General features: G+C 43.7%; 1 protein-coding gene and 1 long non-coding RNA gene across 2 annotated transcripts in view; one reads left to right on the top strand and one right to left on the bottom strand.

Annotated features, from left to right (window-relative positions):
• The window catches only part of LOC307181339, a 142,935-nt gene that overhangs the window by 2,539 nt on the left and 117,310 nt on the right, over positions 1–23,086 (top strand). The gene's annotated exons all lie outside the window — the stretch shown is intronic.
• LOC307181338 (protein-L-isoaspartate O-methyltransferase domain-containing protein 2-like) overlaps positions 1–23,086 on the bottom strand; it is a gene marked incomplete at its 3' end in the record, with an annotated part of 100,987 nt that overhangs the window by 921 nt on the left and 76,980 nt on the right. The window lies entirely within an intron of this gene.

Raw genomic sequence — 23,086 nt, 5'->3', positions numbered from 1 at the left:
TTAGGCATTTAATATGCGGTGTTGAGTCCATTTCGTTGAGCAAGGAGTAGCTCTTGTCTATTCCATATTTGGCCTAAGGAACTTTATCTGTGCTCATTTCAATCTCTGGTTTTATGCAGCACCCCAACTCACCTTTACCCTTAAGCAAGCATAAGTTGGTTTTCTAAATTTGAGACCCTGTTCTGTTCTGTAATTCAGTTCCTGTGTAGCCAAGTTTACATTCCGTGTATTACTGATATTTTATGATGTTTCTTTTTCTGTGTGACTTATTTCAGTTAGAATCATCATACCTGAATCCACTCATTGTGATGCTAAGGACCTGATGACCTAGAATTCATTGCTGAGTGATATTGCTTTGTAAGTAAATACCACAACTTCCTTATCCATTTTTCACTTTCTGCGATGTTGAACTTGTACTGTAAACGAGGTTCTTGTAAACAGAGGCGTCCCAAACTTTGGGATGGCTGTGTCTTTTTGATTTTAATTTCCCTAAGCTATAGGACCGTAAGTGGCAGTGCCCTAGGCTCTGTTGCTTTGTTTTTTAGATGTTTCAGGAAACACCATACACTTCTCCAGAGTGTCTGTTGGCAATTTACATCCCGCCCATCAGCATAACAAGGCTCCCAGTTCTCCATGGCCTGTCCTGCCTTTCTGGATTTTACACTTTTTTCAGATGGCCCTTTTGACCGGGGGGAAGTGAGACTTCATTGTAGTGCAGATTTCCTTTGCAAGCTTGCTTGGTTGGCCAAAGAGGGCGTATGCGTTTTTTCCTGAATATATTCAGGAAAAAACGCATACGCCCTTTTTGGCCAAGTGCATCATTGTGGACGTTCTGCCTCTTTTCCTATGCTTTCAATGCAATTCCAGTCTACCTCCTGAAATCGGTTTCCTGCAATTCTGCCCCGCTTTCAAGTCCTCTTGGCAGCCTTACTTCAGTCTATTTTTGGACGATAGCTGTCATTCATAACTCTGCAGGTTTGTGAATTACAGTGCCCCTGAGCTCCTTTCTTCAACTCGCTTTCTTTTGAGCTGGCCGCAACACCGCAGGATGGCTTCAGGCCCTAATCTGGTTCCGGCACGGCACGCTGAGCCTTTGGTTACTTCCTCTTCCTGGTGGGAAATGAGAGTTAAATTTGCCCGTCCAGACACCTCCAGCTAGCCTCTCATTGGTTCTCGCTATTCCTGTTCATCTTCCGCAGAAATTGCAATCTGGGCCAAACAGGAGGTTAAAGGGACTGACTCTCCAAGTCGGGAGAGTGTTAGTAAAGCGTCTGGAATGTTGCACCCGAGTACCAGGGGAGGAAAACTGAGACATATTTGAACACGTCTCCCGTTCACATGGTTGATCATACTCTGGGTTCCACATGCATGTTTTAGCTGAAGGAAGAATACCTTACACCTGGAGAGTTGAGACCCGTGGAATGGGTACCATGCAATATGACTTCAAAGGGTCTTCATTTGCTCACCGAACCTCTCCAATCCTATCACTGCTGCGTTTATGCCCCTGTACACACGCTTGATTCTCTTTTGGAGACATAACAATCCATAGGTTTTAAGATACTTACTAGTCAGGTACATTCTTAGGCGTTTAATATGGGGTGTTGAGTCCATTTCGTTGAGCAAGGAGTAGCTCTTGTCTATTCCATATTTGGCTTAAGGAACTTTATCTGTGCTCATTTCAATCTCTGGTTTTATGCAGCACCCCAACTCACCTTTCCCCTTAAGCAAGCATAAGTTGGTTTTCTAAATTTGAGACCCTGTTCTGTTTTGGAATGCAGTTCCTGTGTAGCCAAGTTTACATTCCATGTATTAGTGATATCTTATGATGTTTCTTTTTCTGTGTGACTTATTTCAGTTAGAATCATCGTACCTGAATCCACTCATTATGCTGCTACGGGCCTGATGACATAGATTTCATTGCTGAGTGATACTGCATTGTACGTAAGTACCACAAGTTCTTTATCCATTTTTCACTTTCTGTGATATTGAACTTGTATGGTAAACGTGGTTCTTGTAAACGGAGGCGTCCCAAACTTTGGGGTGGCTGTGTCTGTTTTATTTTAATTTCCCTAAGCTATAGGACCATAAGTGGAAGTGCCCTAGGCTCTGTTGCTTTGTTTTTTAGATGTTTCAGGAAACACCATACACTTCTCCCGAGTGATTGTTGGCAATTTACATCCCGCCCATCAGCATAACAAGGCTCCCAGTTCTCCATGGCCTGTCCTGCCTTTCTGGATTTTACACTTTTTTCAGATGGCCCTTTTGCCCGGGGGGAATTGAGACTTCATTGTAGTGCAGATTTCCTTTGCAAGCTTGCTTGGTTGGCCAAAAAGTGCGTATGCGTTTTTTCCTGAATATATTCAGGAAAAAACGCATACGCCCTTTTTGACCAAGTGCATCATTGTGGACGTTCTGCCTCTTTTCCTATGCTTTCAATGCAATTCCAGTCTACCTCCTGAAATCGGTTTCCTGCAATTCTGCCCCGCTTTCAAGTCCTCTTGGCAGCCTTACTTCAGTCTATTTTTGGACGATAGCTGTCATTTATAACTCTGCAGGTTTGTGAATTACAGTGCCCCTGAGCTCCTTTCTTCAACTTGCTTTCTTGTGACCTGGCCGCAACACCGCAGGATGGCTTCAGGCCCTAATCTGGTTCCGGCACGACACGCTGAGCCTTTGGTTATTTCCTCTTCCTGGTGGGAAATGAGAGTTAAATTTGCCCGTCCAGACACCTCCAGCTAGTCTCTCATTGGTTCTCGCTATTCCTGTTCATCTTCCGCAGATTGCAAACTGGGCCAAACAGGAGGTTAAATGCGCTGACTCTCCAAGTGGGGAGAGTGTTAGTAAAGCGTCTGGAATGTTGCACCCGAGTACCAAGGGAGGAAAACTGAGACATATTTGAACACGTCTCCCGTTCACATGGTTGATCATACTTGGGTTCCACATGCATGTTTTAGCTGAAGGAAGAACACCTTAAACCTGGAGAGTTGAGACCCGTGGAATGGGTACCATGCAATATGACTTCAAAGGGTCTTCATTTGCTCACCGAACCTCTCCAATCCTATCACTGCTGCGTTTATGCCCCTGTACACATGCTTGATTCTCTTTTGGAGACATAGCAATCCATAGGTTTTAAGATACTTACTAGTCAGGTACATTCTTAGGCGTTTAATATGCGGTGTTGAGTCCATTTCGTTGAGCAAGGAGTAGCTCTTGTCTATTCCATATTTGACTTAAGGAACTTTATCTGTGCTCATTTCAATCTCTGGTTTTATGCAGCACCCCAACTCACCTTTCCCCTTAAGCAAGCATAAGTTGGTTTTCTAAATTTGAGACCCTGTTCTGTTCTGTAATTCAGTTCCTGTGTAGCCAAGTTTACATTCCGTGTATTACTGATATCTTATGATGTTTCTTTTTCTGTGTGACTTATTTCAGTTAGAGTCATCATACCTGAATCCACTCATTGTGCTGCTAAGGGCCTGATGACATAGATTTCATTGCTGAGTGATATTGCTTTGTAAGTAAATACCACAATTTCTTTATCCATTTTTCACTTTCTGTGATGTTGAACTTGTACTGTAAACGAGGTTCTTGTAAACAGAGGCGTCCCAATCTTTGGGGTGGCTGTGTCTTTTTGATTTTAATTTCCCTAAGCTATAGGACCATAAGTGGCAGTGCCCTAGGCTCTGTTGCTTTGTTTTTTAGATGTTTCAGGAAACACCATACACTTCTCCCGAGTGGTTGTTGGCAATTTACATCCCGCTCATCAGCATAACAAGGCTCCCAGTTCTCCATGGCCTGTCCTGCCTTTCTGGATTTTACACTTTTTTCAGATGGCCCTTTTGACCGGGGGGAAGTGAGACTTCATTGTAGTGCAGATTTCCTTTGCAAGCTTGCTTGGTTGGCCAAAAAGGGCGTATGCGTTTTTTCCTGAATATATTCAGGAAAAAACGCATACGCCCTTTTTGGCCAAGTGCATCATTGTGGACGTTCTGCCTCTTTTCCTATGCTTTCAATGCAATTCCTGTCTACCTCCTGAAATTGGTTTCCTGCAATTCTGCCCCGCTTTCAAGTCCTCTTGGCAGCCTTACTTCAGTATATTTTTGGACGATAGCTGTCATTTATAACTCTGCAGGTTTGTGAATTACAGTGCCCCTGAGCTCCTTTCTTCAACTCGCTTTCTTGTGACCTGGCAGCAACACCGCAGGATGGCTTCAGGCCCTAATCTGGTTCCGGCACGGCACGCTGAGCCTTTGGTTAATTCCTCTTCCTGATGGGAAATGAGAGTTAAATTTGCCCGTTCAGACACCTCCAGGTAGTCTCTCATTGGTTCTCGCTATTCCTGTTCATCTTCCGCAGAAATTGCAAACTGGGCCAAACAGGAGGTTAAAGGGACTGACTCTCCAAGTCGGGAGAGTGTTAGTAAAGCGTCTGGAATGTTGCACCCGAGTACCAGGGTACGAAAACTGAGACATATTTGAACACATCTCCCGATCACATGGTTGATCATACTCTGGGTTCCACATGCATGTTTTAGCTGAAGGAAGAATACCTTAAACCTGGGTAGGTGAAACCCGTGGAATGGGTACCATGCAATATGACTTCAAAGGGTCTTCATTTGCTCACCGAACCTCTCCAATCCTATCACTGCTGCGTTTATGCCCCTGTACACATGCTTGATTCTCTTTCAGAGACATAGCAATCCATAGGTTTTAAGATACTTACTAGTCAGGTACATTCTTAGGCGTTTAATATGCGGTGTTGAGTCCATTTCTTTGAGCAAGGAGTAGCTCTTGTCTATTCCATATTTGGCTTAAGGAACTTTATCTGTGCTCATTTCAATCTCTGGTTTTATGCAGCACCCCAACTCACCTTTCCCCTTAAGCAAGCATAAGTTGGTTTTCTAAATTTGAGACCCTGTTCTGTTCTGTAATTCAGTTCCTGTGTAGCCAAGTTTACATTCCATGTATTACTGATATCTTATGATGTTTCTTTTTCTGTGTGACTTATTTCAGTTAGAATCATCATACCTGAATCCACTCATTGTGCTGCTAAGGGCCTGATGACATAGATTTCATTGCTGAGTGATATTGCTTTGTAAGTAAATACCACAACTTCTTTATCCATTTTTCACTTTCTGCGATGTTGAACTTGTACTGTAAACGAGGTTCTTGTAAACAGAGGCGTCCCAAACTTTGGGGTGGCTGTGTCTTTTTGATTTTAATTTCCCTAAGCTATAGGACCATAAGTGGCAGTGCCCTAGGCTCTGTTGCTTTGTTTTTTAGATGTTTCAGGAAACACCATACACTTCTCCCGAGTGGTTGTTGGCAATTTACATCCCGCCCATCAGCATAACAAGGCTCCCAGTTCTGAATGGCCTGTCCTGCCTTTCTGGATTTTACACTTTTTTCAGATGGCCCTTTTGACCGGGGGGAAGTGAGACTTCATTGTAGTGCAGATTTCCTTTGCAAGCTTGCTTGGTTGGCCAAAACGGGCGTATGCGTTTTTTCCTGAATATATTCAGGAAAAAACGCATACGCCCTTTTTGGCCAAGTGCATCATTGTGACGTTCTGCCTCTTTTCCTATGCTTTCAATGCAATTCCAGTCTACCTCCTGAAATCGGTTTCCTGCAATTCTGCCCCGCTTTCAAGTCCTCTTGGCAGCCTTACTTCAGTCTATTTTTGGACGATAGCTGTCATTTATAACTCTGCAGGTTTGTGAATTACAGTGCCCCTGAGCTCCTTTCTTCAACTCGCTTTCTTTTGAGCTGGCCGCAACACCGCAGGATGGCTTCAGGCCCTAATCTGATTCTGGTACGGCACGCTGAGCCTTTGGTTATTTCCTCTTCCTGGTGGGAAATGAGAGTTAAATTTGCCCGTCCAGACACCTCCAGCTAGCCTCTCATTGGTTCTCGCTATTCCTGTTCATCTTCCGCAGAAATTGCAAACTGGGCCAAACAGGAGGTTAAAGGCGCTGACTCTCCAAGTGGGGAGAGTGTTAGTAAAGCATCTGGAATGTTGCACCCAAGTACCAGGGTACGAAAACTGAGACATATTTGAACACGTCTCCCGTTCACATGGTTGATCATACTCTAGGTTCCACATGCATGTTTTAGCTGAAGGAAGAATACCTTAAACCTGGGTACTTGAAACCCGTGGAATGGGTACCATGCAATATGACTTCAAAGGGTCTTCATTTGCTCACCGAACCTCTCCAATCCTATCACTGCTGCGTTTATGCCCCTGTACACATGCTTGATTCTCTTTCAGAGACATAGCAATCCATAGGTTTTAAGATACTTACTAGTCAGGTACATTCTTAGGCGTTTAATATGCGGTGTTGAGTCCATTTCGTTGAGCAAGGAGTAGCTCTTGTCTATTCCATATTTGGCTTAAGGAACTTTATCTGTGCTCATTTCAATCTCTGGTTTTATGCAGCACCCCAACTCACCTTTCCCCTTAAGCAAGCATAAGTTGGTTTTCTAAATTTGAGACCCTGTTCTGTTCTGTAATTCAGTTCCTGTGTAGCCAAGTTTACATTCCGTGTATTACTGATATCTTATGATGTTTCTTTTTCTGTGTCACTTATTTCAGTTAGAATCATCGTACCTGAATCCACTCATTGTGCTGCTAAGGGCCTGATGACACAGATTTCATTGCTGAGTGATATTGCTTTGTAAGTAAATACCACAACTTCTTTATCCATTTTTCACATTCTGCGATGTTGAACTTGTACTGTAAATGAGGTTCTTGTAAACAGAGGCGTCCCAAACTTTGGGGTGGCTGTGTCTTTTTGATTTTAATTTCCCTAAGCTATAGGACCATAAGTGGCAGTGCCCTAGGCTCTGTTGCTTTGTTTTTTAGATGTTTCAGGAAACACCATACACTTCTCCCCAGTGTCTGTTGCCAATTTACATCCCGCCCATCAGCATAACAAGGCTCCCAGTTCTCCATGGCCTGTCCTGCCTTTCTGGATTTTACACTTTTTTCAGATGGCCCTTTTGACCGGGGGGAAGTGAGACTTCATTGTAGTGCAGATTTCCTTTGCAAGCTTGCTTGGTTGGCCAAACAGGGCGTATGCATTTTTTCCTGAATATATTCAGGAAAAAACGCATACGCCCTTTTTGGCCAAGTGCATCATTGTGGACGTTCTGCCTCTTTTCCTATGCTTTCAATGCAATTCCAGTCTACCTCCTGAAATCGGTTTCCTGCAATTCTGCCCCGCTTTCAAGTCCTCTTGGCAGCCTTACTTCAGTCTATTTTTGGACGATAGCTGTCATTTATAACTCTGCAGGTTTGTGAATTACAGTGCCCCTGAGCTCCTTTCTTCAACTCGCTTTCTTGTGACCTGGCCGCAACACCGCAGGATGGCTTCAGGCCCTAATCTGGTTCCGGCACGGCACGCTGAGCCTTTGGTTATTTCCTCTTCCTGGTGGGAAATGAGAGTTAAATTTGCCCGTCCAGACACCTCCAGCTAGCCTCTCATTGGTTCTCGCTATTCCTGTTCATCTTCCGCAGAAATTGCAAACTGGGCCAAACAGGAGGTTAAAGGCGCTGACTCTCCAAGTGGGGAGAGTGTTAGTAAAGCGTCTGGAATGTTGCACCCGAGTACCAGGGGAGGAAAACTGAGACATATTTGAACACGTCTCTCGTTCACATGGTTGATCATACTTGGGTTCCACATGCATGTTTTAGCTGAAGGAAGAATACCTTAAACCTGGAGAGTTGAGACCCGTGTAATGGGTATCATGCAATATGACTTCAAAGGGTCTTCATTTGCTCACCGAACCTCTCCAATCCTATCACTGCTGCCTTTATGCCCCTGTACACACGCTTGATTCTCTTTCGGAGACATAGCAATCCATAGGTTTTAAGATACTTACTAGTCAGGTACATTCTTAGGCGTTTAATATGCGGTGTTGAGTCCATTTCGTTGAGCAAGGAATAGCTCTTGTCTATTCCATATTTGGCTTAAGGAACTTTATCTGTGCTCATTTCAATCTCTGGTTTTATGCAGCACCCCAACTCACCTTTACCCTTAAGCAAGCATAAGTTGGTTTTCTAAATTTGAGACCCTGTTCTGTTCTGTAATTCAGTTCCTGTGTAGCCAAGTTTACATTCCGTGTATTACTGATATCTTATGATGTTTCTTTTTCTGTGTGACTTATTTCAGTTAGAATCATCATACCTGAATCCACTCATTGTGCTGCTAAGGGCCTGATGACATAGATTTCATTGCTGAGTGATATTGCTTTGTAAGTAAATACCACAACTTCTTTATCCATTTTTCACTTTCTGCGATGTTGAACTTGTACTGTAAACGAGGTTCTTGTAAACAGAGGCGTCCCAAACTTTGGGGTGGCTGTGTCTTTTTGATTTTAATTTCCCTAAGCTATAGGACCATAAGTGGCAGTGCCCTAGGCTCTGTTGCTTTGTTTTTTAGATGTTTCAGGAAACACCATACACTTCTCCCAAGTGGTTGTTGGCAATTTACATCCCGCCCATCAGCATAACAAGGCTCCCAGTTCTCCATGGCCTGTCCTGCCTTTCTGGATTTTACACTTTTTTCAGATGGCCCTTTTGACCGGGGGGAAGTGAGACTTCATTGTAGTGCAGATTTCCTTTGCAAGCTTGCTTGGTTGGCCAAAAAGGGCGTATGCGTTTTTTCCTGAATATATTCAGGAAAAAACGCATACGCCCTTTTTGGCCAAGTGCATCATTGTGGACGTTCTGCCTCTTTTCCTATGCTTTCAATGCAATTCCAGTCTACCTCCTGAAATCGGTTTCCTGCAATTCTGCCCCGCTTTCAAGTCCTCTTGGCAGCCTTACTTCAGTATATTTTGGACGATAGCTGTCATTTATAACTCTGCAGGTTTGTGAATTACAGTGCCCCTGAGCTCCTTTCTTCAACTCGCTTTCTTGTGAGCTGGCCGCAACACCGCAGGATGCCTTCAGGCCCTAATCTGGTTCAGGCCTGGCATGCTGAGCCTTTGGTTAATTCCTCTTCCTGGTGGGAAATGAGAGTTAAATTTGCCCTTCCAGACACCTGCAGCTAGCCTCTCATTGGTTCTCGCTATTCCTGTTCATCTTCCACAGAAATTGCAAACTGGGCCAAACAGGAGGTTAAAGGGACTGACTCTCCAAGTCGGGAGAGTGTTAGTAAAGCATCTGGAATGTTGCACCCGAGTACCAGGGTACGAAAACTGAGACATATTTGAACACGTCTCCCGATCACATGGTTGATCATACTCTGGGTTCCACATGCATGTTTTAGCTGAAGGAAGAATACCTTAAACCTGGAGAGTTGAAACCCGTGGAATGGGTACCATGCAATATGACTTCAAAGGGTCTTCATTTGCTCACCGAACCTCTCCAATCCTATCACTGCTGCATTTATGCCCCTGTACACACGCTTGATTCTCTTTTGGAGACATAGCAATCCATAGGTTTTAAGATACTTACTAGTCAGGTACATTCTTAGGCGTTTAATATGGGGTTTTGAGTCCATTTCGTTGAGCAAGGAGTAGCTCTTGTCTATTCCATATTTGGCTTAAGGAACTTTATCTGTGCTCATTTCAATCTCTGGTTTTATGCAGCACCCCAACTCACCTTTCCCCTTAAGCAAGCATAAGTTGGTTTTCTAAATTTGAGACCCTGTTCTGTTTTGGAATGCAGTTCCTGTGTAGCCAAGTTTACATTCCGTGAATTAGTGATATCTTATGATGTTTCTTTTTCTGTGTGACTTATTTCAGTTAGAATCATCGTACCTGAATCCACTCATGATGCTGCTACGGGCCTGATGACATAGATTTCATTGCTGAGTGATACTGCATTGTACGTAATACCACAAGTTCTTTATCCATTTTTCACTTTCTGTGATATTGAACTTGTACGGTAAACGAGGTTCTTGTAAACAGAGGCATCCCAAAATTTGGGGTGGCTGTGTCTTTTTGATTTTAATTTCCCTAAGCTATAGGACCATAAGTGGAAGTGCCCTAGGCTCTGTTGCTTTGTTTTTTAGATGTTTCAGGAAACACCATCCACTTCTCCCGAGTGTCTGTTGGCAATTTACATCCCGCCCATCAGCATAACAAGGCTCCCACTTCTCCATGGCCTGTCCTGCCTTTCTGGATTTTACACTTTTTTCAGATGGCCCTTTTGACCGGGGGGAAGTGAGACTTCATTGTAGTGCAGATTTCCTTTGCAAGCTTGCTTGGTTGGCCAAAAAGGGCGTATGCGTTTTTTCCTGAATATATTCAGGAAAAAACGCATATGCCCTTTTTGGCCAAGTGCATCATTGTGGACGTTCTGCCTCTTTTCCTATGCTTTCAATGCAATTCCAGTCTACCTCCTGAAATCGGTTTCCTGCAATTCTGCCCCGCTTTCAAGTCCTCTTGGCAGCCTTACTTCAGTCTATTTTTGGACGATAGCTGTCATTTATAACTCTGCAGGTTTGTGAATTACAGTGTCCCTGAGCTCCTTTCTTCAACTCGCTTTCTTGTGAGCTGGCCGCAACACCGCAGGATGGCTTCAGGCCCTAATCTGGTTCCGGCCCGGCATGCTGAGCCTTTGGTTAATTCCTCTTCCTGGTGGGAAATGAGAGTTAAATTTGCCCGTCCAGACACCTCCAGCTAGCCTCTCATTGGTTCTCGCTATTCCTGTTCATCTTCCGCAGAAATTGCAAACTGGGCCAAACAGGAGGTTAAAGGGACTGACTCTCCAAGTGGGGAGAGTGTTAGTAAAGCGTCTGGAATGTTGCACCCGAGTACCAGGGGAGGAAAACTGAGACATATTTGAACACGTCTCCCGATCACATGGTTGATCATACTCTGGGTTCCACATGCATGTTTTAGCTGAAGGAAGAATACCTTAAACCTGGGTAGTTGAAACCCGTGGAATGGGTACCATGCAATATGACTTCAAAGGGTCTTCATTTGCTCACCGAACCTCTCCAATCCTATCACTGCTGCGTTTATGCCCCTGTACACATGCTTGATTCTCTTTCGGAGACATAGCAATCCATAGGTTTTAAGATATTTACTAGTCAGGTACATTCTTAGGCGTTTAATATGCGGTGTTGAGTCCATTTCTTTGAGCAAGGAGTAGCTCTTGTCTATTCCATATTTGGCTTAAGGAACTTTATCTGTGCTCATTTCAATCTCTGGTTTTATGCAGCACCCCAACTCACCTTTCCCCTTAAGCAAGCATAAGTTGGTTTTCTAAATTTGAGAACCTGTTCTGTTCTGTAATTCAGTTCCTGTGTAGCCAAGTTTCCATTCCGTGTATTACTGATATCTTGTGATGTTTCTTTTTCTGTGTGACTTATTTCAGTTAGAATCATCGTACCTGAATCCACTCATGATGCTGCTACGGGCCTGATGACATAGATTTCATTGCTGAGTGATACTGCATTGTACGTAAGTACCACAAGTTCTTTATCCATTTTTCACTTTCTGTGATATTGAACTTGTACGGTAAACGAGGTTCTTGTAAACAGAGGCGTCCCAAACTTTGGGGTGGCTGTGTCTTTTTGATTTTAATTTCCCTAAGCTATAGGACCATAAGTGGAAGTGCCCTAGGCTCTGTTGCTTTGTTTTTTAGATGTTTCAGGAAACACCATACACTTCTCCCGAGTGTCTGTTGGCAATTTACATCCCGCCCATCAGCATAACAAGGCTCCGAGTTCTCCATGGCCTGTCCTGCCTTTCTGGATTTTACACTTTTTTCAGATGGCCCTTTTGACAGGGGGGAAGTGAGACTTCATTGTAGTGCAGATTTCCTTTGCAAGCTTGCTTGGTTGGCCAAAAAGGGCGTATGCGTTTTTTCCTGAATATATTCAGGAAAAAACGCATACACCCTTTTTGGCCAAGTGCATCATTGTGGACGTTCTGCCTCTTTTCCTATGCTTTCAATGCAATTCCAGTCTACCTCCTGAAATCGGTTTCCTGCAATTCTGCCCCGCTTTCAAGTCCTCTTGGCAGCCTTACTTCAGTCTATTTTTGGACGATAGCTGTCATTTATAACTCTGCAGGTTTGTGAATTACAGTGCCCCTGAGCTCCTTTCTTCAACTCGCTTTCTTGTGACCTGGCTGCAACACCGCAGGATGGCTTCAGGCCCTAATCTGGTTCCGGCACGGCATGCTGAGCCTTTGGTTATTTCCTCTTCCTGGTGGGAAATGAGAGTTAAATTTGCCCGTCCAGACACCTCCAGCTAGTCTCTCATTGGTTCTCGCTATTCCTGTTCGTCTTCCGCAGAAATTGCAAACTGGGCCAAACAGGAGGTTCAAGGCGCTGACTCTCCAAGTGGGGAGAGTGTTAGTAAAGCGTCTGGAATGTTGCACCCGAGTACCAGGGGAGGAAAACTGAGACATATTTGAACACGTCTCCCGATCACATGGTTGATCATACTCTGGGTTCCACATGCATGTTTTAGCTGAAGGAAGAATACCTAAAACCTGGGTAGTTGAAACCCGTGGAATGGGTACCATGCAATATGACTTCAAAGGGTCTTCATTTGCTCACCGAACCTCTCCAATCCTATCACTGCTGCGTTTATGCCCCTGTACACATGCTTGATTCTCTTTCGGAGACATAGCAATCCATAGGTTTTAAGATACTTACTAGTCAGGTACATTCTTAGGCGTTTAATATGCGGTGTTGACTCCATTTCGTTGAGCAAGGAGTAGCTCTTGTCTATTCCATATTTGCTTAAGGAACATTATCTGTGCTCATTTCAATCTCTGGTTTTATGCAGCACCCCAACACACCTTTCCCCTTAAGCAAGCATAAGTTGGTTTTCTAAATTTGAGAACCTGTTCTGTTTTGGAATTCAGTTCCTGTGTAGCCAAGTTTGCATTCCGTGTATTAGTGATATCTTATGATGTTTCTTTTTCTGTGTGACTTATTTCAGTTAGAATCATCGTACCTGAATCTACTCATTATGCTGCTACGGGCCTGATGACATAGATTTCATTGCTGAGTGATACTGCATTGTACGTAAGTACCACAAGTTCTTTATCCACTTTTCACTTTCTGTGATATTGAACTTGTACGGTAAACGAGGTTCTTGTAAACAGAGGCGTCCCAAACTTTGGGGTGGCTGTGTCTTTTTGATTTTAATTTCCCTAAGCTGTAGGACCATAAGTGGAAGTGCCCTAGGCTCTGTTGCTTTGTTTTTTAGATGTTTCAGGGAACACCATACACTTCTCCCGAGTGTTTGTTGGCAATTTACATCCCGCCCATCAGCATAACAAGGCTCCCAGTTCTCCATGGCCTGTCGTGCCTTTCTGGATTTTACACTTTTTTCAGATGGCCCTTTTGACCGGGAGGAAGTGAGACTTCATTGTAGTGCAGATTTCCTTTGCAAGCTTGCTTGGTTGGCCAAAAAGGGCGTATGCGTTTTTTCCTGAATATATTCAGGAAAAAACGCATACGCCCTTTTTGGCCAAGTGCATCATTGTGGACGTTCTGCCTCTTTTCCTATGCTTTCAATGCAATTCCAGTCTACCTCCTGAAATCGGTTTCCTGCAATTCTGCCCCGCTTTCAAGTCCTCTTGGCAGCCTTACTTCAGTCTATTTTTGGACGATAGCTGTCATTTATAACTCTGCAGGTTTGTGAATTACAGTGCCCCTGAGCTCCTTTCTTCAACTCGCTTTCTTGTGACCTGGCCGCAACACCGCAGGATGGCTTCAGGCCCTAATCTGGTTCCGGCCCGGCATGCTGAGCCTTTGGTTAATTCCTCTTCCTGGTGGGAAATGAGAGTTAAATTTGCCCGTCCAGACACCTCCAGCTAGCCTCTCATTGCTTCTCGCTTTTCCTGTTCATCTTCCGCAGAAATTGCAAACTGGGCCAAACAGGAGGTTCAAGGCGCTGACTCTCCAAGTGGGGAGAGTGTTAGTAAAGCATCTGGAATGTTGCACCTGAGTACCAGGGGAGGAAAACTGAGACATATTTGAACACGTCTCTCGTTCACATGGTTGATCATACTTGGGTTCCACATGCATGTTTTAGCTGAAGGAAGAATACCTTAAACCTGGGTAGTTGAAACCCGTGGAATGGGTACCATGCAATATGACTTCAAAGGGTCTTCATTTGCTCACCGAACCTCTCCAATCCTATCACTGCTGCGTTTATGCCCCTGTACACATGCTTGATTCTCTTTTGGAGACATAGCAATCCATAGGTTTTAAGATACTTACTAGTCAGGTACATTCTTAGGGGTTTAATATTCGGTGTTGAGTCCATTTCTTTGAGCAAGGAGTAGCTCTTGTCTATTCCATATTTGGCTTAAGGAACTTTATCTGTGCTCATTTCAATCTCTGGTTTTATGCAGCACCCAAACTCACCTTTCCCCTTAAGCAAGCATAAGTTGGTTTTCTAAATTTGAGAACCTGTTCTGTTCTGTAATTCAGTTCCTGTGTAGCCAAGTTTACATTCCGTGTATTAGTGATATCTTATGATGTTTCTTTTTCTGTGTGACTTATTTCAGTTAGAATCATCGTACCTGAATCCACTCATGATGCTCCTACGGGCCTGATGACATAGATTTCATTGCTAAGTGATACTGCATTGTACGTAAGTACCACAAGTTCTTTATCCATTTTTCACTTTCTGTGATATTGAACTTGTACGGTAAACGAGGTTCTTGTAAACAGAGGCGTCCCAAACTTTGGGGTGGCTGTGTCTTTTTGATTTTAATTTCCCTAAGCTATAGGACCATAAGTGGAAGTGCCCTAGGCTCTGTTGCTTTGTTTTTTAGATGTTTCAGGAAACACCATACACTACTCCCGAGTGGTTGTTGGCAATTTACATCCCGCCCATCAGCATAACAAGGCTCCCAGTTCTCCATGGCCTGTCCTGCCTTTCTGGATTTTACACTTTTTTCAGATGGCCCTTTTGACCGGGGGGAAGTGAGACTTCATTGTAGTGCAGATTTCCTTTGCAAGCTTGCTTGGTTGGCCAAAAAGGGCGTATGCGTTTTTTCCTGAATATATTCAGGAAAAAACGCATACGCCCTTTTTGGCCAAGTGCATCATTGTGGACGTTCTGCCTCTTTTCCTATGCTTTCAATGCAATTCCAGTCTACCTCCTGAAATCGGTTTCCTGCAATTCTGCCCCGCTTTCAAGTCCTCTTGGCAGCCTTACTTCAGTATATTTTTGGACGATAGCTGTCATTTATAACTCTGCAGGTTTGTGAATTACAGTGCCCCTGAGCTCCTTTCTTCAACTCGCTTTCTTGTGACCTGGCTGCAACACCGCAGGATGGCTTCAGGCCCTAATCTGGTTCCGGCACGGCACGCTGAGCCTTTGGTTATTTCCTCTTCCTGGTGGGAAATGAGAGTTAAATTTGCCCGTCCAGACACCTCCAGCTAGTCTCTCATTGGTTCTCGCTATTCCTGTTCATCTTCCGCAGAAATTGCAAACTGGGCCAAACAGGAGGTTCAAGGCGTTGACTCTCCAAGTGGGGAGAGTGTTAGTAAAGCGTCTGGAATGTTGCACCCGAGTACCAGGGGAGGAAAACTGAGACATATTTGAACACGTCTCCCGATCACATGGTTGATCATACTTGGGTTCCACATGCATGTTTTAGCTGAAGGAAGAATACCTTAAACCTGGAGAGTTGAGACCCGTGGAATGGGTACCATGCAATATGACTTCAAAGGGTCTTCATTTGCTCACCGAACCTCTCCAATCCTATCACTGCTGCGTTTATGCCCCTGTACACATGCTTGATTCTCTTTCGGAGACATAGCAATCCATAGGTTTTAAGATACTTACTAGTCAGGTACATTCTTAGGCGTTTAATATGCGGTGTTGAGTCCATTTCGTTGAGCAAGGAGTAGCTCTTGTCTATTCCATATTTGGCTTAAGGAACTTTATCTGTGCTCATTTCAATCTCTGGTTTTATGCAGGACCCCAACTCACCTTTACCCTTAAGCAAGCATAAGTTGGTTTTCTAAATTTGAGACCCTGTTCTGTTCTGTAATTCAGTTCCTGTGTAGCCAAGTTTACATTCCGTGTATTACTGATATCTTATGATGTTTCTTTTTCTGTGTGACTTATTTCAGTTAGAATCATCATACCTGAATCCACTCATTGTGCTGCTAAGGGCCTGATGACATAGATTTCATTGCTGAGTGATATTGCTTTGTAAGTAAATACCACAACTTCTTTATCCATTTTTCACTTTCTGCGATGTTGAACTTGTACTGTAAACGAGGTTCTTGTAAACAGAGGCGTCCCAAACTTTGGGGTGGCTGTGTCTTTTTGATTTTAATTTCCCTAAGCTATAGGACCATAAGTGGAAGTGACCTAGGCTCTGTTGCTTTGTTTTTTAGATGTTTCAGGAAACACCATCCACTTCTCCCGAGTGTCTGTTGGCAATTTACATCCCGCCCATCAGCATAACAAGGCTCCCAGTTCTCCATGGCCTGTCCTGCCTTTCTGGATTTTACACTTTTTTCAGATGGCCCTTTTGACCGGGGGGAAGTGAGACTTCATTGTAGTGCAGATTTCCTTTGCAAGCTTGCTTGGTTGGCCAAAAAGGGCGTATGCGTTTTTTCCTGAATATATTCAGGAAAAAACGCATACGCCCTTTTTGTCCAAGTGCATCATTGTGGACGTTCTGCCTCTTTTCCTATGCTTTCAATGCAATTCCAGTCTACCTCCTGAAATCGGTTTCCTGCAATTCTGCCCCGCTTTCAAGTCCTCTTGGCAGCCTTACTTCAGTCTATTTTTGGACGATAGCTGTCATTTATAACTCTGCAGGTTTGTGAATTACAGTGCCCCTGAGCTCCTTTCTTCAACTCGCTTTCTTGTGACCTGGCCGCAACACCGCAGGATGGCTTCAGGCCCTAATCTGGTTCCGGCCCGGCATGCTGAGCCTTTGGTTAATTCCTCTTCCTGGTGGGAAATGAGAGTTAAATTTGCCCGTCCAGACACCTCCAGCTAGCCTCTCATTGGTTCTCGCTATTACTGTTCATCTTCCGTAGAAATTGCAAACTGGGCCAAACAGGAGGTTAAAGGGACTGACTCTCCAAGTCGGGAGAGTGTTAGTAAAGCGTCTGGAATGTTGCACCCGAGTACCAGGGGAGGAAAACTGAGACATATTTGAACACGTCTCCCGATCACTTGGTTGATCATACTCTAGGTTCCACATGCATGTTTTAGCTGAAGGAAGAATACCTTAAACCTGGGTAGTTGAAACCCGTGGAATGGGTACCATGCAATATGACTTCAAAGGGTCTTCATTTGCTCACCGAACCTCTCCAATCCTATCACTGCTGCGTTTATGCCCCTGTACACATGCTTGATTCTCTTTCGGAGACATAGCAATCCATAGGTTTTAAGATACTTACTAGTCAGGTACATTATTAGGCGTTTAATATGGGGTGTTGAGTCCATTTCGTTGAGCAAGGAGTAGCTCTTGTCTATTCCATATTTGGCTTAAGGAACTTTATCTGTGCTCATTTCAATCTCTGGTTTTATGCAGCACCCCAACTCACCTTTACCCTTAAGCAAGCATAAGTTGGTTTTCTAAATTTGAGACCCTGTTCTGTTCTGTAATTCAGTTCCTGTGTAGCCAAGTTTACATTCCGTGTATTACTGATATCTTATGATGTTTCTTTTTCTGTGTGACTTATTTCAGTTAGAATCATCATACCTGAATCCACTCATTGTGCTGATAAGGGCCTGATGACACAGATTTCATTGCTTGGTGATATTGCTTTGTAAGTAAATACCACAACTTCTTTATCCATTTTTCACTTTCTGCGATGTTGAACTTGTACTGTAAACGAGGTTCTTGTAAACAGAGCGGTTCCAAACTTTGGGGTGGCTGTGTCTTTTTGATTTTAATTTCCCTAAGCTATAGGACCATAAGTGGAAGTGCCCTAGGCTCTGTTGCTTTGTTTTTTAGATGTTTCAGGAAACACCATACACTTCTCCCGAGTGGTTGTTGGCAATTTACATCCCGCCCATCAGCATAAAAAGGCTCCCAGTTCTCCATGGCCTGTCCTGCCTTTCTGGATTTTACACTTTTTTCAGATGGCCCTTTTGACCGGGGGGAAGTGAGACTTCATTGTAGTGCAGATTTCCTTTGCAAGCTTGCTTGGTTGGCCAAAAAGGGCGTATGCGTTTTTTCCTGAATATATTCAGGAAAAAATGCATACGCCCTTTTTGGCCAAGTGCATCATTGTGGACGTTCTGCCTCTTTTCCTATGCTTTCAATGCAATTCCAGTCTACCTCCTGAAATCGGTTTCCTGCAATTCTGCCCCGCTTTCAAGTCCTCTTGGCAGCCTTACTTCAGTATATTTTTGGACGATAGCTGTCATTTATAACTCTGCAGGTTTGTGAATTACAGTGCCCCTGAGCTCCTTTCTTCAACTCGCTTTCTTGTGACCTGGCCGCAACACCGCAGGATGGCTTCAGGCCCTAATCTGGTTCCGGCACGGCACGCTGAGCCTTTGGTTATTTCCTCTTCCTGGTGGGAAATGAGAGTTAAATTTGCCCGTCCAGACACCTCCAGCTAGTCTCTCATTGGTTCTCGCTATTCCTGTTCATCTATTGCAGAAATTGCAAACTGGGCCAAACAGGAGGTTAAAGGGACTGACTCTCCAAGTCGGGAGAGTGTTAGTAAAGCGTCTGGAATGTTGCACCCGAGTACCAGGGTACGAAAACTGAGACATATTTGAACACTTCTCCCGATCACATGGTTGATCATACTCTAGGTTCCACATGCATGTTTTAGCTGAAGGAAGAATACCTTAAACCTGGGTAGTTGAAACCCGTGGAATGGGTACCATGCAATATGACTTCAAAGGGTCTTCATTTGCTCACCGAACATCTCCAATCCTATCACTGCTGCGTTTATGCCCCTGTACACATGCTTGATTCTCTTTCGGAGACATAGCAATCCATAGGTTTTAAGATACTTACTAGTCAGGTACATTCTTAGGCGTTTAATATGCGGTGTTGAGTCCATTTCGTTGAGCAAGGAGTAGCTCTTGTCTATTCCATATTTGACTTAAGGAAATTTATCTGTGCTCATTTCAATCTCTGGTTTTATGCAGCACCCCAACTCACCTTTCCCCTTAAGCAAGCATAAGTTGGTTTTCTAAATTTGAGACCCTGTTCTGTTCTGTAATTCAGTTCCTGTGTAGCCAAGTTTACATTCCGTGTATTACTGATATCTTATGATGTTTCTTTTTCTGTGTGACTTATTTCAGTTAGAATCATCATACCTGAATCCACTCATTGTGCTGCTAAGGGCCTGAAGACACAGATTTCATTGCTGAGTGATATTGCTTTGTAAGTAAATACCACAACTTCTTTATCCATTTTTCACTTTCTGCGATGTTGAACTTGTACTGTAAACGAGGTTCTTGTAAACAGAGGCGTCCCAAACTTTGGGGTGGCTGTGTCTTTTTGATTTTAATTTCCCTAAGCTATAGGACCATAAGTGGCAGTGCCCTAGGCTCTGTTGCTTTGTTTTTTAGATGTTTCAGGAAACACCATACACTTCTCCCGAGTGTCTGTTGGCAATATACATCCCTCCCATCAGCATAACAAGGCTCCCAGTTCTCCATGGCCTGTCCTGCCTTTCTGGATTTTACACTTTTTTCAGATGGCCCTTTTGACCGGGGGGAAGTGAGACTTCATTGTAGTGCAGATTTCCTTTGCAAGCTTGCTTGGTTGGCCAAAAAGGGCGTATGCGTTTTTTCCTGAATATATTCAGGAAAAAACACATGCGCCCTTTTTGGCCAAGTGTATCATTGTGGATGTTCTGCCTCTTTTCCTATGCTTTCAATGCAATTCCAGTCTACCTCCTGAAATCGGTATCCTGCAATTCTGCCCCGCTTTCAAGTCCTCTTGGCAGCCTTACTTCAGTCTATTTTTGGACGATAGCTGTCATTTATAACTCTGCAGGTTTGTGAATTACAGTGCCCCTGAGCTCCTTTCTTCAACTCGCTTTCTTTTGAGCTGGCCGCAACACCACAGGATGGCTTCAGGACCTAATCTGGTTCCGGTACGGCACGCTGAGCCTTTGGTTATTTCCTCTTCCTGGTGGGAAATGAGAGTTAAATTTGCCCGTCCAGACACCTCCAGCTAGCCTCTCATTGGTTCTCACTATTCCTGTTCATCTTCCGCAGAAATTGCAAACTGGGCCAAACAGGAGGTTAAAGGCGCTGACTCTCCAAGACGGGAGAGTGTTAGTAAAGCGTCTGGAATGTTGCACCCGAGTACCAGGGGAGGAAAACTGAGACATATTTGAACACGTCTCCCGTTCACATGGTTGATCATACTTGGGTTCCACATGCATGTTTTAGCTGAAGGAAGAATACCTAAAACCTGGGTAGTTGAAACCCGTGGAATGGGTACCATGCAATATGACTTCAAAGGGTCTTCATTTGCTCACCGAACCTCTCCAATCCTATCACTGCTGCGTTTATGCCCCTGTACACATGCTTGATTCTCTTTCAGAGACATAGCAATCTATAGGTTTTAAGATACTTACTAGTCAGGTACATTCTTAGGCGTTTAATATGCGGTGTTGAGTCCATTTCGTTGAGCAAGGAGTAGCTCTTGTCTATTCCATATTTGGCTTAAGGAACTTTATCTGTGCTCATTTCAATCTCTGGTTTAATGCAGCACCCCAACTCACCTTTCCCCTTAAGCAAGCATAAGTTGGTTTTCTAAATTTGAGACCCTGTTCTGTTCTGTAATTCAGTTCCTGTGTAGCCAAGTTTACATTCCGTGTATTAGTGATATCTTATGATGTTTCTTTTTCTGTGTGACTTATTTCAGTTAGAATCATCGTACCTGAATCCACTCATTATGCTGCTACGGGCCTGATGACATAGATTTCATTGCTGAGTGATACTGCATTGTACGTAAGTACCACAAGTTCTTTATCCATTTTTCACTTTCTGTGATATTGAACTTGTACGGTAAACGAGGTTCTTGTAAACAGAGGCGTCCCAAACTTTGGGGTGGCTGTGTCTTTTTGATTTTAATTTCCCTAAGCTATAGGACCATAAGTGGAAGTGCCCTAGGCTCTGTTGCTTTGTTTTTTAGATGTTTCAGGAAACACCATACACTTCTCCCGAGTGGCTCTTGGCAATTTACATCCCGCCCATCAGCATAAGAAGGCTCCCAGTTCTCCATGGCCTGTCGTGCCTTTATGGATTTTACACTTTTTTCAGATGGCCCTTTTGACCAGGGGGAAGTGAGACTTCATTGTAGTGCAGATTTCCTTTGCAAGCTTGCTTGGTTGACCAAAAAGTGCGTATGCGTTTTTTCCTGAATATATTCAGGAAAAAACGCATACGCCCTTTTTGGCCAAGTGCATCATTGTCGAGTTTCTGACTCTCTTCATATGCTTTCAATGCAATTCCTGTCTACCTCCTGAAATCGGTTTCCTGCAATTCTGCCTTGGTTAAAATGCCTCTTCATAGCCTTACCTCAATATATTTTTTAAAAATAGTTGGCCTTTATAACTCTGCAGGTTTTTGAATTGCAGTGGCCCTTAGCTCCATTTTTTAGCTCTTATTTTTGTGGTCTTGCCCCATAACCCCAGGATTCCTTGAAGCCCTATTTTTCTTCTGGGGCACCTTGCTGTGCCTTTGGTTAATTCTTCTTACTGATGTGATATTAGAGTGACATGTGCCCATTGAAACCGCTTCAGCTAGTTTCTCACTGGTTCCCCCTATTCCCATTCATCCTCTGCACTAACTGCAGACTGTGCGATACCAGAACTTAAAGGCATTGACTCCATGTGGGGATGTTGTTAGTAAAGCGGCTGGAATGTCGATCCGGAGCCCCAGGAGAGGAAAAATGAGGTGCGTTTTAGAAACCTTTCCCGATCATATGGTATACCAGTCGCTGGGTTTCCCAAGCATGGTTTAGCTGTAGGAAGATTCCCTTCAACCTGGAGTGTTGGGACCCTTGGACTGAGTAGCATGAAGTATTGCATTAAACTTTCGGCAGTTGCTCACCAAAGCTCACCAATCCTGTCAGCCCCAAGTGTCCAGCCTTATGTCTTATCCAGCTGTGGGTTTATATGTGGTCAATCCAGGTTGCATCACAGCCCCTGAGCGAATTTTGTAAGAATTTTTCTCTCTTTCATTGTTTCAGCGTTTTGTTTTTAAAATTTATTTCTATAATGGGGTTTAGCTCCTTTTCACTGCTGTGTTTGTGCCGCTCTGCACACACTTGATTCCCTTATGGAGATATATCAATACATGGGTTTTAAGATTCTTATTCCTCAGATATATTTCTCTGCGGTGTATAGGGTGTGTTGAGGCCTGTTCATTGAGCAAGGTGTAGATCTTGTCTAATACCTATTTGGTTTATTGAACGGTATCTGTGCTAATTTCAAACTCTGGTTTTATGCATCACCCCACCTCTCCTTTCCCCTTAAGCTGACATAAGTGTGTTTTCTAAATGTGAGACACTGTTCTGTTCTGTAATTCATTTCTTGTGCAGCCATATTTACCCTCCCTCTATAAGTGATATCTTATGATATGTTTCTTTTTCTGTTTGACTTATTTCAAGTAGTATTATCGGACCTAAATCCACTCTTTATCCTTCTACTAGCCTTATTACATTGATTTCATGGTGAAGAGATATTCCATTGTACATAAGTACCACATCTTCTTTATCCATTGTTCTCTTTCCTGGGATATTTAAGGTGTACTGAAGTTGAGGTTCTTGTAAACAGAGTAGCCCTAAACTGTGGTGTGCTTGTGTCTTGTTGATTTTTAGACTTCCCTAGATATACTCCCATGATTGGAAGTGTCCTATGCTCTGTAGCTCTGTTTTTTAGATGATTTAGGAACCACCATACACTCCTCCAGAGTGGCTCTCGGCAGTTCACACACTGCCCATCAGCGTATAAAGGCTCCCTGTTCTCCATGGCCTGTCCTGCATTTCTGGTTTTTACAATTTTTTAGGATGGCCCTTTTGACCGGTGGGAAGTGAGACTTCTTTGTTGTGCACATTTGCATTGCTTGCTTGCTTCGTTGCCCATAAAGTGCGTATGCGTTTTTTCCTGGATATAATCAGGAAAAAACGCATACGCCCTTTTG

Source organism: Stenella coeruleoalba, assembly GCF_951394435.1.
Source record: "Stenella coeruleoalba genome assembly, contig: scaffold_384, whole genome shotgun sequence".
Classification (NCBI taxonomy): domain Eukaryota; kingdom Metazoa; phylum Chordata; class Mammalia; order Artiodactyla; family Delphinidae; genus Stenella; species Stenella coeruleoalba.
Note: the sequence above shows the minus strand (reverse complement) of the source record. Positions and strands in the feature narration are given on the sequence as shown.